At 44.2% G+C, this 21688-nt stretch overlaps 1 long non-coding RNA gene across 1 annotated transcript; it reads right to left on the bottom strand.

Annotated features, from left to right (window-relative positions):
- Nucleotides 1–16468: 16468 nt before the first annotated feature.
- On the bottom strand, nt 16469–18101 carry LOC121043194 (uncharacterized). The gene is made up of 3 exons (XR_005796722.1): nt 17916–18101; nt 17028–17244; nt 16469–16767 (listed from the first exon to the last, which is right to left on the bottom strand). It is a non-coding gene; the product is annotated as an uncharacterized LOC121043194 (long non-coding RNA).
- Between the last annotated feature and the right edge of the window lie 3587 nt (nt 18102–21688).

Here is a 21688-nt window from a genome sequence, read left to right as displayed (position 1 = left end):
CCTCAAATTAAGCTAATATTAAATAAAATTTAAATTTCAGGAGCCACGTTTCAAGCATTCAATAGTCCCCATGTGGCTGGTGGCTATCGTACTGGACAGCACAGATTAGAGGACACTTTCATCCCTGCAGGAAGTTCTGCTGGCTGGCCCTGAATTCTAGGACCAGAAAACTACATTTCTTTTCAGTGGATTCCCAGGGCCAACGGGAGGCTCCGAAGGGAGGTGGGAGAAGGGGAGACCCGTGCTGTGGGCCACGGAAGCTGCTGGATAGGGGACAGCAGCTGTGGAGCCCCATGGTGTGTCAGTGCTTCTGGTGACAGTAAGCCTCGGCAGTGACAGTGATGAATGCCTGATGGGCCTGGCAATAGCGCTTTTTCTTTTCTTTTTCTCCTTCCCCTCCCCCCACCTCCAGCCTTGGGGTGGGAGCAGATGCCTGCAATTACCAATCTCTCAGTTATCTCACTGTCCCCTTTGGCTCCTTCACCCTTCCGTCATTTTTCAACGATTCCCCCTATTAAATCCCCTATTTGAAATACCTAGAGTGTTTCTGAGTGGCGTCCGACTCTGAATCTAACTTCTTAACCATTAAGCTATGGTGGAAAGGAAACGAAGAACATTGGGATTTAACCAAAAGTAGAGTGATAATTGTCTACAGCCAAACCAGAGCGATTATTAACTAGAGTGAGAGCCTAAACAATCAAAATAATTTTGGCGGAAAAGAAAGATACAGCTCTTTTTTCTATGCTAAGCATCATTACTTATATAACTCAAAAAACTTCAAAAAACATTTTCTGAAGCTATACATCTGCCCTTGAACTTCATTCCCATACTAAATTTTTACCTACCAACCTGAAACCAGTTTTCTTGGAAATGTTAAAACAATTAACTAGGCTAATTCTTAATTGAGAAGTTATTAAGAGAGGCACCTGGGTGGCTCAGTCAGTTGAGCGTCCAACTTTGGCTCTGGTCACCATCTCTCAGTCTGTGAGTTCCAGCCCCACATTGGGCTCTGTGCTGACAGCTCAGAGCCTGGAGCCTGCTTCGGATTCTGTGTCTCCCTCTCTCTCTGCCCCTCCCCCGCTCATGCTCTGTCTTTCTGTCAAAAATAAATACACATTAAAAAAAAAAAGAAGTTATTAAGAAGGTGAGCCACTCTACAACAATGACGACTTACACCCGCCATACTTGATGTATTCAAAGTTAGTGCTATTCACTGATGGTTACAGATGTTGGGGATACAGAGGATGGGAAGATCCTAGAATGTGAACTCTCCTATTATTTGTTCAAGAGAATCTTTCCACAAAAGGAAGACAATGGATCATTGGCTACCTACTGACCCACGCTCCTCTCACGGACTATTGATCAGGGACAAAACAAGAAGGATGAGATATGACCTTCAAAATGAAGGGATAAAGAGGTCAGGGGACACTTTGCTCAGCAAAACAGTAATAGGATTCGTGGTTTCAATCTCTATTGCTCACAGAAATAACCTGATTAGTAATGTACCCTGATTAGCTAAACTTTCAAAACATGTTTATTTATTTAAGAGAAAGGGGGGTGGGAGGGGAGGGACAGAGAAGGAGACAGAGAATCCCAAGTAGGTTCTGCATTGTCAGCACAGAGCCCGATATGGAGCTTGAGCTCATGAACCGTGAGATCATGACCTGAGCTGAAATCAAGAGTCAGATGTTGAACCAACGGAGCCACCCAGGCACCCTGCTAATTTTGAAATAATATGGAAAATGGTCAAAATAGAATACCAGAAGAAAAAAAAAATCAGAAACAAAATTGTATATCTCAAATTATTTCAATTACATGTACATATGTGCACATACATATCAAAAGAGATGTGGAGGAAAGATATCAAATGTTTATGATGTTTATTTCTGGGTTTGAGATTTTAAGTGATGTAGATTTCTTCTAGTAATGTTAATTCTATTTTTCAACGTGCCCTGCATTACTTTTCAAATAAATCATTGTAAGTGATTTTTATTTTATTTTATTTTAATTTTTTTTCAACGTTTATTTATTTTTGGGACAGAGAGAGACAGAGCATGAACGGGGGAGGGGCAGAGAGAGAGGGAGACACAGAATCGGAAACAGGCTCCAGGCTCTGAGCCATCAGCCCAGAGCCTGACGCGGGGCTCGAACTCACGGAACGCGAGATCGTGACCTGGCTGAAGTCGGACGCTTAACCGACTGCGCCACCCAGGCGCCCCCTGTAAGTGATTTTTAAATGCTTGTAAAAACTGATGAATACTTTGCCTTTTTTTTTTTGCATTCCACTTTTACAGAATTTATTTTACACCTATTATATCAAACAGCATTTTTTAAAGTTCATTCATTTATTTACCTATTATTGAGAGGGAGAAAGAGAGTGCACATGCAGTGGGGAGGGGCAGAGCGAGAGGAGAGGCATCCTAAACAGGCTCCGCACTCTTAGCACCCGACGTGGGGCTCGAGCTCACAAACCATGAGATCATGACCTGAACCGAAATCAAGAGTCAGTCCCTCAACCGAATGAGATACCCAGAAGCCCCTAAATCAAACAGCATTTTAAACACTGAGCACATAAACTCTCTAATATGGAAGACAAAAGTGTTTATCTTATTAGAAATAAGAAACACCATCACGTATAGTCTTCAAACATCACTGCACTCTTAACTTTCATAATTTGATAGGGCGTTCATGGGACAATCTGCAGATAACTAGTTTAACAGACAAATTAAAGAACTCCTAGAAGCAGACATGACCTAAATTGTTTATTACCTTAGACTTTTACAAACATTACTCACCCTACCAGTAACGGGGAGCTGGGGAGTGTTGCCTCTTCTCCAAGCTGCACAGGAGGACCAATAATGTGGTGGAACTTGGGGCCCCATCCAAGGCCCATGGAAGGCTTTTGCATGGCTCTTGCAGCCTGCACGTGTCAGCCCTGGCATCCCCCTGTGCTCGTGGACTAGTTTGGTGATCCTCTGGGTGTCAGGATTTCTTCTGATGCTTTATGGAATGGATCAAAGAAGATAACCTCAAAGAGTTTGTATGTAGAAACTTCACCCACCCAGTAAGAAGATTCCAGGGTTCTCAGCGCCCCATACGGGCATCCAACTCACTCCTCAGCAGCAGACGGAAGGCTTCCGGCCAACTTCAACTGGTGGACACCATGATGGACAGGCTTGCCCTTGGTTGCACCCTTAGGAATGGGGAGTTTACAGCCACCACCATGCACACAAATCCGATAGGTGACATAACCTTGCTCTATCCTGGTTTGTGCTCTTTATCAGCTGGGCTGGGGGTGGGGGAAGGGGCTATGGAGTGCAGAGGGCTGGGGGAGGGCGTCCTGAGAAGAAGACACCCACAGACTGCTTCTTCCGCCACAGCTCCTGGACGTATTTGTAAGCACCCATCTTGGCTGACCTTTGAGCTGATGGCTGCCCTGGGACACAAAGTCTGCCTTTCTTTCTTTTAAATTTATGCTATTAGAGTCTACAGCAGCGGTCCCCAAAGAGCTGTCCCTGCCGCAGCAGCAGCATCACCTGGCAACTTGTCAGAAATCAAATCATCAGGCCTTGCCCAGGACCTCCTGAAGGAGAAAATCTGTAGTTTAAGAAGCCCTCCCTCCAGGTGATTGCGATGCACCCTGAAGTTTGAGGACCACTGGTGTAAAGCCGACGTTCGTTACTCAAGCCTGTAAATCCTCCTAAGATTCTGCAAGTGGGGGCCAAAACTTTCAGCTGTGTAAAATGTGGGGTTGTGTTATTGTGGGATTAATGGATGGATTGAGGTGAGCCTGCTGGAGAGCAGGAAGGTTCATGCTGTGTCTGAATTCACTGTAGGGCGAGTTACGCTGGGGTTTGATGATAAATATATTAGTCTGGGGAATGCAGACTGTCTATATTGAAATCCATGGCGCATTTCATTGACGAAAGGCTACATTCATTTAAATTGAGCTCATTGTTCACGGAGACCACGTGACCTGTTTCACGGGGTTGGAGGAAGATTTTTTTTTTTTAATTCCTACCTCTACTTGCCTGATAGCTTCGCTTTCTCAAGTTTGATTTTTCTTCTGTAATTCTTCCTTCTCTCCTCCATCCCTGCAAAGATGGTCGATTTCAAAATTTTGGGGAAAAGACCGACACTTCCTGGGTTGGGAAGGTCCCCTTCTCAGTTTCCCCCGGGGGGTCGTTGCTTACCCCATTGTGTCACACTTGGTTGTTCACGGATCAGGCATCTCCCCCCTAAATGGAGGACCCTGACCGCTTGCAAGCAGGAACAGCTCCTTACATCTCCTTGCATCCCTAATTCTTACTACAGGGCCCGGCAGACCCCAAGAGCTCAAAATCTAGTGGTGGAATGAATGAAAATTACAATTTCTGAAACATGTTCCTTTATTCAGCATCAACATGTTCTACATAGATGATTTTAATACACGAAATGCATGCCAGAAACTGTACCTATATTAATTTTAATCCGTGAGGGATACAGGTACTTAAAATACCATGTCCTGTGCTGTTTACTGTTCGCTTCACCTTAACCTCATCAAGTTTTCAGGAACTTCCAGCAGATGGCACCAATAAATATTGTCACAGGAGCCAATTGGAAACTGGTTGATATCTTTCGACGTGGACTTAAAAAAAAAAAAAAAAAAAAGCAAGATGAATAAAACTTACCTAGCTCAGATGATAAAAATACCTGGCATTTGTTTAGCATTTTTTCAGGTAACAAAATACTTTCATATCCCTGTCTCAGTTCTGTCTCAGATTCTGTCAATGGACTGAGAAAATTCTATTATGCATTTTAGAATTTTGTTGACATGTCCTTTAGTCACAGGTAGCAGGACAATGTATGACTCTTAGTGACCGTGTCATTAGTTTGTATTTGTGATGCATCATTCTTTCAAAGACCAAAACTTTCCGTAGAAAATTTTGGCACGATCCTACGCATGAGAACTGAACAATAGTAACTCAGACACTAATAATTTAGCGAGCTACTCTTCTGGTTCATTGAACAGTAATGATTCCTTTCATTTAGAGGGTGTACTATGGATGCAAAGCACTTGCATAGACACAGCATTCTTTGATGCTTGCAGGAGCCCTATAATGTGGGGGAAGACACTGGCTCTCCTCCTGTCCGTTCCCATTCCTCATGCCTCCTCTTGGGCCCCATGAGGAGCCCTTCCCAGCTTGACCAGCTCAGGCTTAATATGTCATAAATCTTAGCAAAATTCCAGTGACGCATGAATGGTGATTAATGTTGGTTTCACTTAGAAAATTACAAGGAAGTACTTAGGTTTAAAGTCATTTCTAAGCGCACAGAATTATCTGAGACTAGGGTCCCAGACAGAAATATCTACCTTTCCTCTCCCCTCCCAGCTAGACACAGTCAAGTTTCCTCCTGACATCTTCTAGAAAGCACTAATACACTTTAAACAGTACAACGTGCTGTACTGTTCTATCTCTATGAACATGCCCATTCTGAACAGTTTCTATAAATGGGATCATTCAATGTGTGTATTTTGGGGCTAATATTGTCTTAGCACAGTATTTTTAAGATTCATTCATGTCTGTCAGGTCCGGTTGGTTTATTGTGTTGTTCAATTCTCTTTCCTTATTGTTTTTCTGCCTGGTTGTTCAATTTTTTTTTTTTTTAACGTTTATTCATTTTGGAGAGACAGAGAGAGACAGAGTGTGAGATGGGGAGGGGCAGAAATAGAGGGAGACACAGAATCCGAGGCAGGCTCCAGCTCTGAGCTGTCAGCACAGTGCCTGGTGCGGGGCTCGAACTCATGAACCGTGAGATCATAACCTGAACCGAAGTCAGACGCTTAACCGACTGAGCCACCCAGGTGCCCCTATTTATTTCTTTTAAATATTTATTTTTGAGAGAGAAAGACTGCATGGGGGAGGGGCAGAGAGAGAGAAAGAGAGGGACAGAGGATCCAAAGCAGGCTTGGATAACACAGAGCCTGATGTGGGACACCCTGGAGCTCACGACCACGAGATCATGACCTCAGCTGACGTCGGACCCTTAACCAACTGAGTCACCCAGGGGCCCCTATTTTATACCGTTTAAAAAGCCCAATGGTTAAAAAGCTTCTATTGACATAAGTGTCTGTTGCAAAATGTCTTTTGCAAGTCAGAAAAGGATTTTTACAATGAGTCAAAGATGGCAGTGTAAGGTGCCTGCAAAGGCATCGGAGAATCAGGCTGATGCAACGTGCTGTACTTCCAGGCTCTAACACACAGCATGGTGACCATAGTGGCCGGTACTGTACTATATGCTTGAAATTTGCTCAAAGAGTAGATCTTAAGTTCTTAAATGTTCTCATCACACGCACACACACACACACACACACACACACGGTAATTGCGTGAGGTGATGGAGGTGTTAACTAACCTTATTGAGGTAATCACTTTGCAATATACACGTGTATCAAATCACCAGGTTGCACGCCTTAAATTTACACAACTTTATGTACTGACTGTATCTCAAGAAGGCCGGAAAATAAAGCAGAAAAAAAATGTACAGTACTTCCCTACGTTTGTCAATGTCACTGCTGCTGGACAGGCTACCAATGCACGTAGACCAACTCACCGAGACTTGGCAGAGTGCTGCTTCATCAGGGGAAATATTAATCTTTTTGTTTTAAGAGAGAGTGAGTGAGTGGGAGAGGGAGAATCTTAAGCAGGCTCCACACTCAGCGTGGAGCCTGACGTGGGGCTTGATCTCGTGACCTTGGGATCATGACCTGAGCCGAAATCAAGAGGGGGATGCTCAATTGACTGAGCGACCCAGGCACCCCGAAATATTAATATCTAATGCTGAGTCCTTACACATACATAACCCAATTTCAAGAATTTAATGGCAAGTTTGAGTTCACATTAAGGACTGTCTACATTGAGATTTCATAATTTACTTTATCCCCCACCATGCTTGATTCAACACATTAGTGACCTTGTAGTTGAGAGTATGTCTGTCATTTCTTTTTTCCTTTCTACCTTACATGATGAGTGAAGTTTTAAGGCTTAAATAAAAAATCAAAAGGAATGGCTATGAGGTTGACTTCCTGGGAGAGGTTTGAGGTTTTGGGGACCCCTTTCTTCTAGATTGTGCTTACCCCTCTTAGCAAGGCAGGACCTGGGTTCAGGCGATTTTACTGTGCCCAGTTGGGTTCAGATTTGTAATCTTCTAGGGTAAGATTCTGTACTGGGAGAGGCTGGTTAGACAACAGAAGGATCACCATGACCTTCAAGCCTGTTCACTGCCATCTGTTAGACAAACAGATTTTTGCTTTTGTTGTCTATGGGGTTAGAGTAGGCTTATTGTTCTGACTGAGAGGAGGGATGATGTCACTTCTTTGCTGACTGCAGTCATTGTTTGGAAATGTATTGATATGGTTTTCTATAGCTGGCTTTGTAAGTGTTTTGCTTGTAGATGGCCGAGGTGTGCAGATGCAGCTTTGTCTCGACAAGCTTTGGCACTCACGGGAAATCTCTGCGTTTCCTTCTTCCTGCGTCCCTGAAATGGACACCGATTCCTTTCCCCTTTCCTTTACCGCTTCTCAAACTGTGTTCCATGATTTATCAGTCAGGAGTCAGTCATAGATAACAGAACACTCTTCTGCTGGTTTTAGGAGAAAATGATTTAAAATAAAAACAATTATGGAGGGGGTGTGGGAGGCGGGATGGGCTAAATGGGTAAGGGGGCACTAAGGAATCCACTCCTGAAATCATTGTTGCGCTATATGCTAACTAATTTGGAGGTAAATTTAAAAAATAAAAATAAAAAAATAAAAAATTAAATTAAATTTTAAAAATTAGGTGCTTATAGAACTTCTAGAGGGGCTGGAGGGAGAGACAGGTTCTAGGCTAAGCCCCCAGCAATGAGCTCTAATGCTGCCCCAAGGAGCAGGCCTGGCGAGGGAATTGCTATAAAAGAAGAGAAGAGAAACTGAAAGATCTTGGTCGAAGTTTTTGCCACAAGTGTGTCATTCATGAAATATTTGGATCCACATCACTGCTCTATTATGGGAAAAAACTGACCTGTCTCTTAGGCCCGTACAACATGGTCCACAGACCTGCAGGATCAAATCCCCCAGGAGCTTGTGAGCAAATGCACAATCTTGGGCTTCCACCCCCCACCCCTGCTGAATTAGAAGCTCTGAGGGTAGGGCTTCGGAATCGAAGGGCTTCGGTGACCGACCCTCCTGGTTTGCCAGAACCCTTGAAGAGATTCCTGGGGCACAGCACTTCCGTTGCTAAAACCTGAAAAGCCCTGACAAGGACGGGCCCAGGTGGTCACTTCAGATGCGGCAAAAGTTTGGGAAATACATCTTGGGCCGTCTGTGTACGTGCTTGTTTTTGTTTTTAAGTTTATTTATTTATTTTGAGAGAGAGAGGAAGAGCAAGCAGGGAGGGGCAGAGAGAGAGAGAGAGAGAGAGAGAGAGAGGGAAAGAGAGAATCCCAAGCAGGCTCTACCCTGTCAGCCCAGAGTCCAACGTGGGGCTTGAACTCAGGGACCGTGAGATCATGACCTGAGCCGAAACCAAGAGTTGGACACTCCACTCACTGAGCCACCCAGGTGACCCTGTGTAGGCGCTTGTCAGCGGGGAGTGGGGAGTGTGTGAGTCACAGATATGAGCTACAATGTTATTGAAGCAACGTGACAGTGAAATTCTGCTCACTAAAAATAACTTCAAAGTAGCAAAATGCTCATGTGTCACTACTTTTCATTTACCGCCGAAGAAGGAAGGTGGCAACGTTCTGAGCTGAATGACTTTTGAGAGCGAGAGATGACAAACTGAGGAAGCCTGTGCCACAGAGGCATTTTCACATGCCATACACTCAGTGGTACAAAAAACTTTTTTTTTTTTCCAAGAGCTGAACTTAATTTGAATCTCGAGCCCCCACTCTGTCTGGTAGCATAACTTAAACGCAGCCATTTTAGAGAAAATCCAGTCAAATCAGAGTTTTTTCCATTCAGATCCAGAATTTTCTCAGCCAGTTCAGGATTTTCACCACCCTCTCCACCCCATTCTGTGGGTTATGGCTAAATTTGGGGAGCTTTCACAGAGCCTCAGTGTTGGAGGATGGGGAGGCGTGTGTCCCAGCCGGCATCTCTGGAGATGTGCATCATCCCCGCTGGAAATTTCTAGGACATCTGGGTTCTCCATCTGGTCTCTGGTAGTAGTTCCAGGAAGGTCACCCTGCCTCCCTCTTATCTCAATCTCAAAGTATCTTCGCGCCTGCTGGCCTCTCCCAGCTACTTTTGAACCCCTCATAATGGAGCCGAAGGGCTTCAGGGCAAACATTTAGATGTTCTCCCACGCTATCCGAGGGTCATAGGCCATCTAGAATAGTCCTCTCCGGCTCTACCTGCTTAGATGTGTCAGGCTGCCATTTCTATTATGGATAACTCAACACATAGGTCTGGGCAATTCCATGAGGCTTGTCACCTCCTGGGTTTTCACCTGGGAGCAAGGCACAGAACCTCTGCTTTTGTGTCCTCCAATCTGAGTTTTCTTTGGAAGGTTCAGTCATGAATCTCTGGGCATAGGACCCTGCTCAGGGTCCTTCATTTTCTTCTCACCTCCTTTCTGTTCCTCCCCTCATCACCCAGTCCAAAGGAGGGCTATGTCATCCCAAGTGAGCAAACATGCTCTTGCATAATCAAGGACTACGCTCAATTTGTATTTATGGTATCAACTTTACACCTCAAGTTCTTCAGGGTTGAGGCAGAAACTGCCATTTGTGACCCTATCTCCACTTCTCTTTCTACTTTAGTCACTTCAGAAACTTCAGTAACAGAGCGCTGATTTTCTTTGTAGTGCGTATGCCCTACAAAAGATTACGTTTTCTGGGCTCCCTTGTCGCTAAGCATAGCCAGGTGACTAAATTCTGGTGAATGAAATACAAGCATGAGTGTTGTGTAGGATCTCTTAAGTGATCTGACTCAGCAGGAAGGAACACCCTTTGCCTTTCCCTAGTTCCTGTTGTCTCAGATGGGATACAATGGCTGGAGCTCTGGCAACCATATTGTACCAGGAAGTAATCTCAGGGCTGCAAACCAGTATTAGGGGGAAACTGAAATACAGATGGAATCTGAGTATCTGATGACAGTGTCAGGTCTACACTACCAGACTTCTTTTACAAGAAAGAGAAATGAACTTCTATATTTAAGCCTGTGCATTTTCTGTCTCACATAGTCTAACTTTAACAAAGTTGACAGAGGTGTTCCTGAAAACCCTTTTTTCTCAAGCCATTTTCTCTGTCATGTGTTTATAAGATCTATTGAAACCCAAAGGCTAAAACCGAACTCTTTTTTGTTTCTTTGAGCTTATGTTGTAGCAATCCTTTTCTGAAAACCATAAGAAGGGCCTATCTTCTTGCCGTCTGAAAGAACAGGAAGAAGCAAATATTAATATTTAAAAATATTATATCTTCACACATGAAATTTATCCAACCAGCCACCATGCCACAGATTAAAGCCTGGAGTTTAGAGCTTTAAAAAATCCAAGAGAAGCAAGTGCCTGAGTGGCTCAGTCAGTTAAGCGTCTGACTTCGGCTCAGATCATGATCTCGTGGTTCGAGTTCGAGCCCCACGTCGGGCTCTGTGCCGACAGCTCGGAGCCTGGAGCCTGTTTCAGATTCTGTGTCTCCCTCTCCCTCTGCCCCTCCCCCACTCACATTCTGTCTGTCTCTCTCTGTCTCAAGAATAAATAAACATTAAAAAAAAAAGTTGTTTTTAAAAATCCGAGAGAAGCTATGAGGAGAAATGAAAAGTTGTCCATAAATTTAATGATGGTTGAAAGCAACTCCACAGGAGCTTGAAAACAGCGGCTGCATGTAACATACTCTGAACTCGCTCTCCCAGCTGCTACTCAACACCTGAGCAGTCTGCCCTCAACAGTTGAGCCAACGTCTGTATCATATTTTTTTTTAATTTTTTTTAATTAACGTTTTTTATTTATTTTTGAGACAGAAAGAGACAGAGTGTGGGGGGGGGGGAAGGCAGAGAGAGAGGGAGACACAGAATACAAAGCAGGCTCCAGGCTCCGAGCTGACAGCCCAGAGCCCGATGCGGGGCTCAAACCCATGAACCATGAGATCACGACCTGAGCCGAGGTCGATGCTTAACCGACTGAGCCACCCAGGCGCCCCTGTATCGTATTTCTTTGTATCGCCTACTGAATTTCACAGGATGCCCTTAATCAACATTTGCTTGTTGATCTGGGGCTTGTCAGATGGCCCCTTTAATGAATGGTACAAGCTATCAGCCTCATGAATAACTTACCGTTCCTCTGGCTTGAGAGTTATAGCAAATTCTACTCCTTCTCAAAGAAGTAATGGTCCGTCCACCACGGTTGGCTAAATTAAGTTTCCTCAGCTATATATCACAGGGCGTGTCTGCCTTGTTGATCTTCTTTTTATGCGAGGTTGTGAAGGGAAGGTCAGCATGCCGCCCTAAAATGTACCGCTTTGGTACACTGACGATTTTAAACTAAAGTTCCTTGAGGAATGGCTGGTGCAAGGACACCGACCCTCCTTTGACCCCTGACAACAGGAAATAAATGTCCCACTTGAAGCTATCCTCCCTATACCAGGGGGGTAGAGGCATCCTTATGGCCAGAGACAGGGAATTCAAGGCCAAGAGGGTTGTACGAACAAACCTTGTTACTTCTTCACTAATGTGCTACCCAAGCCCAAACCCCATTGGTTTGTCAATTCTGCACAAGTGTGTTGTTCCTTTGTCTAAAAGGTATAAAAGGGGCGCCTGGGTGGCTCGGTCAGTTAAGCGTCCAACTTCAGCTCAGGTCACGATCTCACGGTCCGTGAGTTCGAGCCCTGCGTCGGGCTCTGGGCTGATGGCTCAGAGCCTGGAGCCTGCTTCTGATTCTGTGTCCCTCTCTCTCTGCCCTTCCCCCGTTCATACTCTGTCTCTCTCTGTCTCAAAAATAAATAAACGTTAAAAAAAAAATAAAAAAAAATAAAAAGGTATAAAAGCTGCCTGCTTTGGTTACTTTTTTGAGCCTCATATCTTTGAGGCTCCCCAATGTACAGAATTTAATGTGCTTTTCTCTCGTGAATCTCTCTTATGTCAACTTAATTATTAGGCCCTAGAAGGGAAGAAGGGAAAAGTTTTCCTCCACCTACTTTGGTGGTATGGATGTCGAGTTAGCTTAGCAATCTAGAGCAGTAGAATGAGTTCCAAGAAAAGTTCAACTTATAGCAGAATATAGCTGAACAAAAGAAAAGGTATTTACGTTTCATTTCTAAGAATACATGTCCCCTTTGAAGATTTACCTCCCTCCTTTTATTAGCTACTCATAAGACATGATTTCAAGTTTTATAGTAGCCAATTAAATGACTTCACTTGCTTCTTTGATCAGGCGTCACAGGCATGACCACATTGACAAGGAGGCCACGGGACTTAGATTTTTTTCAAGACATCTCGATTTTTGCTTACTTTGTTTATACTCCACCCCATTCCACGAAGAATGTAATGTCACTCACAAGAACATACGCAGTCATACCAATAAAACTCAAGCACAGAAATCAGGACCAAGGAAACTCAAGAGCAGATCAAAGAAAACATAAGTACGGAAAACCCAGGAATCCGAGCCAGCAATTGTTTCCCGTTCATCTCTGAACCACCGGAAAGCAGAGCAAAAGAGAAGACGCACTTAGTCACAGAATTCTCATTATTAGAAAAAAAGGAAGCAGACAATTTCCTCAGGAGGGGCTTATATTGTCCTGGCACCAAATTCTCCAAAGAAATTTATTGTTTGGGTCTTTACAGGGAGCCCTGGGTTATACAGTGGACAAAATCCTCGAGGATATACACAAAGTACCAAGCTGTTTGGGACTCATTTCTTTCGCTTTAAACCAAAGCTAAGGAAATAACTCTTAACTGAAATTCGGTGAATGACCTGAATTTGAGTGGTGTGCCAGGCAACAATGTTTTGAAGGAAGTTCGTAGGATTGTCACTTAAAAAAAAAAAGAAATGTGTCCCATACTCAAGTAAGTTTGGGAACCTCTGAGTTAACCAGTCAGGGTTCTTTGTGGCGGAGTTTTTCAGAAGCGAATGTGCATTGTAGCTTAAATCAATCAATCGATCCATGTGGCGGTTTGTTATTTCACCACAGAAGTCTTCTTCTGAGGTTCACCTACGAATAGTCTCTGAATTCTGTGGCACACAGTTTGGAAACAATGAGCCATGATCAACTGATGGAAATACAATAATGAGAGGACCGTGCAGCTGTTTTTGTGGTTAATAGCATTTGCGTGTTACTGGGCAGATTTGGGTACAAATCCGGTCTCTAACACCTACCAGCTGCATGACTTTGAAAAAGTTACCCAAAGTCGCTGGGCTTTAGTTTCCTCATTCATAAAATGAAGTGCATTAATTAGGAAGGCCCTGGCCCCAAGGAACAAAAAAATCTGTCAGAGTTACTTAAGGGATTATTTTCCGGATCTAATAAATCCACAGATGCGCCATTCAGGGCCTGTGAAACTGTTCGTGAATGTCGTCTGGTCCGGGGCCTTTCTGCTTTGCCATCCTTAGCATGGAGGCATCTGTCTTCGTGCTTGCTGTCCCATGGTTGCAAAATGGCTGCTGGAGCCTCATTCCTCACATCAAGTGTTAGTCATGAAAAAGAGGGATGTAAACTACTTCTGAGTAGCCAATCCAGTGTCAGCCATAGGGGTTAGTAAGAGAAACTTCCTCAAAGAAGTATTTTGAGAATTAAGTGAGATACTGAATGAGATAATGAATGTGCTTACGTAGTGCCTAGTATTGGTTAGCGGTCAAAAAACATCAATTATTTTAATATATTGTTATACTATATAAGTATTAATATATATAGACTATATACATATGCCATATAACATATATATATAACATGTAATAATATAAATATTATTTTAATATAATTTTCACGGATAGCCTTCGGTTCAGCATGATACTAGTATTTAGAGTACCTCCAGGAGAATTGTGCGTTCTTCAATGACGAGTAAACGTCCCTTTTCTCAGTGGGGCTTCGCAGAAGCGAAAGATGAGACGTAACACAATCCACTCCTATAAGGCTCTGGAGTACGGGCAGAGAGGAGATGCTCTAGAAAGCGGATAAGCAGGAGGAAAGCTGGCGTCCTAGCAGGAACCTAGCAGGATTCTCCCTGAGGTCAGGCCCATTCCATCTCTAAGTGGAGACCTCCAGGGGGTTCCCAGGCCAGGCCCTGATTGGGAAGCAATTTCAGTAACAGAGCTTAGTCGAGTACCGTGAATTTCTGTATCACAGAATGTAGACAGGGTGATTGGGAGAAGTCTCAATTCTGTAAATATTCTGTCCTGCTCTCAGACCATGGACAGAATGGCTAATTATAGATAGAAATAACATTTTGAAAGACTAACTACCAGATACGTACGGTGAATATTTACCGTGAGTCCAATATTGTCTCATGGTCGTGGGGAGCTGAGTAACACTTTTATGAGTCACTTTGGGAAATACTGGGATAAATGTCATACATATTAGCAGAAATTCATGGCCAGTTAGAAGGAACAGAAGAAACGCATCACCAAAAAAACCCCAACCTTGGAACTAAGTATCATCTCAGGTAACGAAATCCTGGTGATAAGGAGGGCGAGGACACGCACTGTTTTATGTGCTTTGCAGACCATAAATCCCAAATACGTAATTTTCCCCATATTTTTAGTATCGATAGCTCACTTGGAGTGACTGCTTTGGGTCCAGCACCAGCACTGGTGAGATCCTCACAGATCTCTTACGTAGATGTGCCCTACTATGATTCTAATTCCAGAGATGAGACCCCTGAGGCTTAGCATGAAAGCTACGTGGCTAGTAACCGGGGAGCTGGGATTTGATAGACATCCGTCCTGCTGAGTTCAAGCGCTTAGACTGCGCTCTATGACATAAAACATATCCTTGTATGTACATAGCTTTTGTAAGAACACTTCACCTCTTTTCTCTTAAGAAAAAATATGAACTGGGGACTTCTTTGTTAGGAGTTGAGCATTGCTCTGCTGAGAGACAAAGTCTGGACTGAATGACCCAGATTCTCTCGGGGCCACGTGATTTTTTTTTGTTTTCATCGCAGTAACGGACACCCATATCCTCTCACAAGGAGAAGGGGGAGCAATGAACTGAGAGACTGAGTCATTCCCTGGGCCGGGTGACTCCCCGCTCTTTGGCGTCGAGAGGAAAAAGATCTGAGCCAGAATCACCAAATCGTTTGACCGTCTCCTCAGTCGACTTCCAACAGTTCCCACAAGGTTATTCAAAACCAACTGGCCGGGCTGTGTTCCACATCACCCGATTTATAACTGAATAAAGTTATCTTATGCTACTGGGTGTTTTCAAGTATTGTTTTGCTCTTTTTTTTTTTTTTCAACGTTTATTTATTTTTGGGACAGAGAGAGACAGAGCATGAATGGGGGAGGGGCAGAGAGAGAGGGAGACACAGAATCGGAAACAGGCTCCAGGCTCCGAGCCATCAGCCCAGAGCCCGACATGGGACTCGAACTCACGGACCGCGAGATCGTGACCCGCTGAAGTCGGACGCTTAACCGACTGCGCCACCCAGGCGCCCCTGTTTTGCTCTTTAATGTTGGGAACTCCCCACCGATTAGCCGCCACTGGAGAGCAAGCAAATAGAGTTGAGTGGGGCGGAAAATCCAAGTAATTCTTGATATCTAAAAATACCTCGGAAAAAGTTTGTCAGGTGTTTAGTTTAAAAAGATAAATTCTGCCGTATGGTGCTGCAAGATTTAGTTGAAAAACAACAACAGAATATTCTGAGAGCTGTGATTTGTAACCCTTGTGTGATTATCCATCGCAGAGTGAAATCGGGTTGGACTCAGCCTCCCTTTATCTGCCTGGATCCTTACCAATGTGCTCTCTTCCATTCTCGACAGAAGGTCAATGGGATATGCCCCCTTTTCTGTAAAGTATTATCACTTGAATCGGTTACAAATGATTACATATAAAAGGGAAGAAGGGCATACATATTTATAACATATTCCTTCGCGCGCCAGGTAACTTCACATGTTATGCATGCTAGTTATCTCATTTAATCTTTAATGCGAGCCTGTTAAGCTCTACTTCATCTTCCTTGAGAAAGGAGAAAATTGAGGCTTAAAATCACCAACTAAACCACATTAAGTCACACAACCAGTAAATGCAGACCCAGGGTTTGAGCCAAAGTCTGTCCAGCTCCACAGCCTGTGTCCTTTCCCCTTCATGAACAGTTCTCAACCCGGGCTACAGACCAGCGTCACCTGGGGAGCTTTTTCAGATAGACCCACGCACTGGAGCACCTGGGTGGCTCAGTCGGTTAAGCATCCTTGATTTCAGCTCAGGTCATGATCTCTAGGGTTCGTGAGTTCGAGCCCCGCGTTGGGCTCCGCACTGATGGTGCGGAGCCCGCTTGGGATGCTGTCTCCCTCTCTCTCTCTCTGTCTCTCTCAAAATGAATAAATAAACAAAAAATATATATATACCAACACCTTGGTCCCACTCCCACTCGAATTATTACAGATCCAGATCTTATGTATGACTAGTGTGTGACACGCTCCTTAAGTATGACAAAAAACTTACCTTGACATACCAAAAGAGCTTTACTTTCAAATTTATTTGCTGCCATTAGAAATGTAATTAGCGTTGTTTTCTCCAACTTGAGCCCAGGGGAGGAAAATGAGCCCAGAGTCTCAGGCTACTTCCTCCAGTTTGCCGCTGTGGTAAAAGGAGAACCTGGCAGGAGAAAAAGAAAATTTTAGGCGTTTTGCGCAATTCCTGGAGCCCTATTGCTTCTGCTGACTGCTGCCCAGTATGGTCCAGCGAACCGATTCTCAAGCACCAGGGGCAAACACATCCCGAAACTGCCGCCAGCCAGACGTTGCTTCCCAGTGAAAAGTAGAAAGCGTCTTCAGCCCTGCGTTTCAACACCCATATTTCTGAAAGACTTCATAAAAGCTATGGAAGTGATGTCCCAGCTCGTACCTAGAACTTACCAAGACGGAAGCAAGAGCTAACAAGTTCTACCAACTTTCCATTCATAGGGTTGAAGGCTGGTTGCCAAAAATCCATCATGCCCCTCACGAGTCCTCGGTGGTAGGAAGACCTGACGTTTCTCATCTGTCATCTTTCTCTTTCAGGATCTTCCAGAGGTGTCAGAGCTCCGTCCGTAGCACGGAGACACCAGGCAATGAGTGCTTAGAAGAGGAATTACTAGGCGGAAGAGGGAAGAGAAAAGACCATCTGAAAGAATAGAGAACAGCCTGGAAGCACCCTGGTTCCCTTGTCTGCAGGGCTTCCAACTTAGGCCTTCTATAAACCAAAGGAGTAATTCCACGTGAACTCAGACGAGCCCGTCCTGCCTCAATTTTGCCCTGATTGCAATGGCAAGCATACCTTTAATGGAATTTGAAGGCCTTTTCCGCAAAGACAGGAAAATATAAAGTCTGCTCTTTACCTCCTCGCTTTTTGGACACAAATGTGAAAACATTTTCGCATCGTATCATTTATTTCTATCTTATGGTAAAAACATCTCTCTTAGGGGGTTATTACGTTACATTTCCAGGAAGGTAACTTCATAATCTGTCCACTAAATCTCAAGAATGTTTAGCTTCTCTTTCTCTTCCCTAAATTCTGTACAATCACAGCATGGTGCTCCTCTCAAGGGGACTCCATACAGCCTCATCCTGTGCTTTGAGTTTCCCTGCATTATCTTGTTCAAATAGTCCGGGGCAAGCTGAGGTTAGCGGATAAAAAAGTAGACCAGGAACAGGCCTTGGCTTCTTTCTGACGCCCCTTTTCAAAGGCAGGACTTCAGAGAGGCACTTTGTGTTCAGACCTCAAAAGGACCATTCTTTCTTGAGTTGTCACCTGAAATAGCTTACCTTTCTTAGTACAATAATTCCTCTAGGTCTAATTGTCTCCGGGCCAAATAACCCTCGTTCCTCTGACGTCTAGGTCTTCCGGCCAAGGGGCAAGTTCCCACAGCTCAGTGTCGCTAGTTCCAGTACCTAGGACAGACACCTGCACCACGGTTGGCCATTTGCAGGCCTTCGGGTAGCTGTCTGATCTTTGCCTAGAAAGTAATAGCACAGGCCAGCTGATATCAGAGAGTCCTGGGTTTAAAAACCGGCTTAAGAACTTCTAATTGTACAACCTTCCCCAAGTTGCACAACAAATCTTAAAATAAGTTTCCTCATCTATAAAACGGAGATGCTAATAATATCCCGCAATATCTCTGACAATGGGAGAATGTCTATATACCGCATAGCACTTAGTAGGCATTTGGAAGTACTAATTCTTTGCTCCTTTTTCTAAGCTACTATGGCTGGGTTTATATATCTAAATGTTAGGATTTTACAAAGACTAAAATAGAATCTTTTAAGGAGTTTCATTATAGTCAGCAATAACATTATAGTCAGCAATAACAAAGTCCTTATACTTGTGTTTATTTATCATCTGATTTCTTATTATGTGTCTATCATATTATATTTTAGCTGTCTGATTAGGCTATGAGATCATGCAGAGTTGGATCTCTGTTTAAAATTCTCTCTATACCCACAGGACTTAAAAGCACTCAGTAAATGCTTGATAGATGACAACTGAATTCATGAGTTCCTCAGTAAGCATTTAGGCCATGGACTTTGCTAATGCCTACGTCCCATGAGTGCTTTCAAGCGAATAAACATTTGCTGAGCATATGGAATGCTCAACATAGTATCTCCTAAGGAGCCGAGGCCCTTACAAGAAAGTGAAGTATCCTAATCACTTTACAGTCAAGCATAAGAACATCTATAACAAGGATAAAGCGTGCCAGAAGCTAGAGAGAGCATGCTGGGGCATTCAGGGGAAAAGTGATTACATTTGGTTAAGAGGATTAAGAAATCTTCATTGAAGAATGAGTTATCACTGGAAGTGAACCTCGGAAGATGAGTAAGATTCCAACAGCAGTGGAGAGAAGATGCTCCAGGGGAAGTTTGAGCCAAAGGCAGAATGTGAGACGGGCGTTCAGAGGGCTGCAAGTAGCCTGGTTTGAAGCACAAAATATGTGCAAGTCGGTTAGAGCTGCAAAGACAAGGAAGGCTTTGAAAGCTAGCCAGACTCAAAAATTGTTTCCTTTTTTTTTTTTTTTAATGTTTATCTATTTTTGAGAGGGGGGGGGGCAGGGGAAGGGCAGCAGAGAGGGAGACACAGAACCCAAACCAGGCTCCAGGCTCTGAGCTGTGAGCACAGAGCCCAACGTGGGCCCAAACTCACAAACTGTCAGATCGTGACCTGAGCCGAAGTCGGACCCCCAACCGACTGAGCCACCCAGGCGCCTCTGAAAATTGGTTCTTGAGTCAGGCAATGAGAGGTCCTGAAAATTTAGAGCAGAGAAGTTTTAGATTTATAGTAGTTTCCCCTTATCCCTGGGAGATAATGGATGCCTGACACCGTGGAAAGTACGAACCCTATATACACTAGGGTTTTTCCTATACATATGTACCTATGAGATGTTTAATTTATAAATTAGGTACGGTAAGAAATTAACAATAAGGAGAAAATAGAATAACTATAATAATGTACTGTAATAAAAGTTATATGAACGTGGTCTCCCTCTCAGAATACCTTACTGTACAATTCACCGTCCTCCTTGTGATGATGTGAGATGGTAAAATGCCCCCATGATGAGATGAATACATGTGAATGACAAATGGCTCAGGCACTGTGACTTAGCGTTAGGCTCCTACTAACGTTCTGAGGGTTTGTCAAAAGGATTATCTGCTTCCAGACCGCAGCTGACTGTGGATAACTGAACTGGTGGAAAGTGAAACCACAGATAAGGGAAGACTACTGTAATTAAGGTTGGTTGAGTGTCTTCATTTTACAGATTAGGCAGGTGAGTTTCAGAGAGATTAAATGACTTGCCCAGATTGCCGAGTGGCAGGCAAGGAAATCTACAGAGGTCCCTTGACATTCCCACCACACCGGAGCCATTGCTTCGGAAGAGCTGCTGTGCAGCAGGGTAGGCTGGGCTGGAGGGAGGGGGACCGAAGCCAGGGAAGCCAGCCGAGAGGAAATGACTGCCGTTTCCTTTACATTCCTGCAGTGAATCCCTGCCCCACACAGTGTGATCTCAAACATAAGATGGTCTCCTATTTTCCCAGAGAAGATGCAAAAAGGTTTTGCGAATCTGAACGTAGAAACTGACTAAAGATGGTAGACGGAGCCAGATTTTTTTTTTTTAATGTTTATTTATTTTTGAGACAGAGATAGACAGAGCATGAGTGGGGGAGGGTCAGAGAGAGAGGGAGACACAGAATCCGAAGCAGGCTCTGGGCTCTGAGCTGGCGGCACAGAGCCTGACGCGGGGCTCGAACTCACGGACAGACCATGAGATCATGACCTGAGCTGAAGTGGGATGCTCAGCTGACTGAGCCACCCAGGCGCCCCCAGATTTTGAAGCAAATATTCAGTAAGCCAGTCTTACTGAGTCTGGACCTTGAGGGGAGTGAGTGCTATGATCAGATTTGCATTTTAGAAAGGGAATTTTGTCAGCAGTTGTGGAGTCTGGATTCAAGGGGTAAACTGGGAGGCAGAGAGGTCTGCAGAAATCCAAGAGGCGTGGTGGCTCGGGCGAGGTTGGTGGCTGGCAGGAACGGGTGGAAAAGACAGGCGGGAGAGACAGTTGCCAAGCGTTTGAGACACGGTTCCTTTACAGAGGGGGAGGGGAGAGTCAAAGGTGACTCCAGAGTTTCTGTTTTGAGCAGTTGGGTGGATAGGAGGGCCACTGACTGAGCTGCAAGGCACATTGATGAGGACACATTTACAAAGCTCGGAAGTGGCATTAGGAAGGGAAAGATAAAGGCAAAGGATAGGAGAGAAAGGACGTGACCAAAACATAAGCAGAAGAGTCAGGAGTGGCTGAGTTGGGGAAGAGGCTGAGCTCTGGGAAACTTTATTCGTCCCATGCCTTTCCCACCAGCTTACATTTCCAAATTGTCCGGAGGCTTAATCGCGCGGTACCATTCAGAAAGAGTCTCTTTCCTGCTCTGATTATTCCAGGAGGAACAGGAAAACATGGTAATTACCACTCGTAATTTCCTCTCAGGAAAAGCTAAAAGTCCTGCAAAATGAGCGTAGTATTTCGTTGACATAGAACAAAAATGGAACAGACTGGAAACAATCTTCCTTCGAAGACAAGCATAAACAAAGTCACTGACCACAACCACTGCTGTCTCAACTGCTGTTGCCAAAGGAGAAAATGGCCAGAAGATCATTGGTCTAGGAATAGGGTGATCAAGCTGTCCTGGGTTGCCTGGGACTTCCATGGTCTTATCAGGGAGAGTCTCACATCCCAGAATCCTTCAGTGTCACCCTATCCGGAAATTAGACTTAGATCCTAATCCCGATTCTATTACTGATTGGTTGTGAAAACCTGGAACACGGCTTTTCCGAGCAGAGTTTTCTCATCCGTAAAACGAGAGGAAGGGCTTCCCTTTTTACATTTTCCCTGAGGGGAGTTCATTCAGTCCCATGAATTGAAATATCAGGTGATATTGTGATTTATAATATGAACTATACATTTGGTTTCTGTACAAAGCTCCTAAAACCCTTGGAATTTAAGTGCTGCAAGCCCTAAAGGTGTCTTCTGTTATGTTAATGCGGTGACTTTTGG

This window comes from Herpailurus yagouaroundi, unplaced genomic scaffold (assembly GCF_014898765.1).
Source record: "Herpailurus yagouaroundi ecotype Mexico unplaced genomic scaffold, PumYag 186, whole genome shotgun sequence".
Lineage (NCBI taxonomy): Eukaryota > Metazoa > Chordata > Mammalia > Carnivora > Felidae > Herpailurus > Herpailurus yagouaroundi.
This window is presented reverse-complemented; position numbering and strand designations above follow the sequence as displayed.